Here is a 1856-nt window from a genome sequence, read left to right as displayed (position 1 = left end):
AAGTCRCTGTTTTATGACAATTAAGACCATTAAAGATAAATCWTRTCTAGTTAAGTACTCAAAGAGGAAWGGGCAACTYATTATGTGTAATTTCATGCTAGATTTCCTTTCTTGTTTACTTTTTTGTTTACTATTAACTGAAAGAWTATCCCTTTAAGAAAATAATAAAAGTAGAATAGATGTTTTTCTGTTCACAGGGCAGGTCACATTCTGACTTGTTTTGAGAATGGGAATATATGGAATTTTTTGCTTCCTCAAAAACACACTCTCTAGAAACCTGAGCATGAAGTTATTCAGACTGTGGCTCCTTTATCTTACCTATGTAATTATCTTGTTTGATACTTCAAAGATTACTATACAAAATATCTTTAAATTTCAGGGAGGGAAAAGATGTTGTAAAAATGGGATTCTACCTTTTTATATTTGATGTTTTTTCTTTCATGTGATATGTTTATATGTTTGCATCTGAAAAATTAGAGTACAATGGTTAAGATTTCATTTGGAATTCACAATAATACATTAAGTTATATAAATTCAATCTGTGTATAGATGAATGAGCACGGTTTTTTTCAAAATTGTTCCCTGGGAAATTCTGTTAAAATTCAAATCAAAAGCTGGTGAAGGGAAACTTTGGAGRGAATGCCACCCATCCTTTTTAGTGTTTGGTTATCCTGTGACTTGAGTTCAAAGCTAGCAGGAGGCAAAGATGTGAGAGGAAACATRCCTATTTTGTCTATGCTCTTGTCACATCTCTCCCTGCCTCCTTTTTGTATTCAGCTGTAGTCTGACATGACATGTAAGAGCAACAGAAGTGGGAAGCCAGACCTTCCAAGTTCCTTGAAGGAAGCAAATGACTACCTGGTGTGCACGCAGGTGTACGTGGAGATGCACAAGTGYACATTAAGTGTCTGGAAAGTACCTTTATGCACAGCTATAAGCATATAAATACATGTGCTACTTGGATKGTCTGAGAAAAGCCTGGCATAAATCTCCAAATCTGTGCATGCAACAGCAGATGTCAGGGAAGAATTTCAGTTCACTTTCAGTCTGCYAAATAATTGCCCTTTCCCATAACATGTGAAAAGTTTTGCTCAGAGTTTTCAGGCAAACTCAGTGTTGTTGACTGATCCAAATGACTCMTCTTCACCTGGGGCCCTTCATATAGAATGTCCTGCAGTAGTATTTTATGGCAGTCTGGTTGGGAAGCATCTTACTACTGAACCAGGAATTGGAAAGGGATTAAAGTCTGAGYTCTCACCTCTTACCCCAAAAAGCTAACCTTGGTAGGTAGTTAGYGCTACTTTCCTTTTGGCCATGTTAATTCTAAACCAGAGTATTGAGACTCATGGAATYAGAATAATTAGGGTTGRAAGGGATCTTTAAYTGTTGCCTRAACACCCAATAACCCATTTGGGGGTCCAACATTCTAAAAATTTAATTTTCTCCTTTTACCTCCCCTTGAACCTAAGGCAAAACACTATTTATTCTTTCACTATTTGGAAATATTCCCTGAAGCCCTTCTTTTGGAATAGAGATTCTCCTTATAGAATGTTATTACAGCTAAATATAGGAAATACTGTAATGTTGTAGGCTTGCTGTGGTCACAAAAGATCTTTCTAAATACCTGCGGACACATATTTCTCTGTTGGCTTTGCTCACGGAAAAACTTTTTTGAAAATAATSCTTAAATTAATAATTTTTAAARCATCCTTTATTCTTGCATTACAAGRTAAGTGTTTTCATRCAAAGYTTCTCTGAATATCCATTTAGGAACCTCCGCAGGAACTTTGGTGCAGACTCTTGTAGCTGCATTACCCATTCACTTCAATGGGATTTTTGAACGCTGAGTAGCATTG

This window comes from Malurus melanocephalus, unplaced genomic scaffold, assembly GCF_030028575.1.
Source record: "Malurus melanocephalus ecotype Western Australia unplaced genomic scaffold, MMel_1.1 scaffold_21, whole genome shotgun sequence".
NCBI lineage: Eukaryota > Metazoa > Chordata > Aves > Passeriformes > Maluridae > Malurus > Malurus melanocephalus.
Note: the sequence above shows the minus strand (reverse complement) of the source record.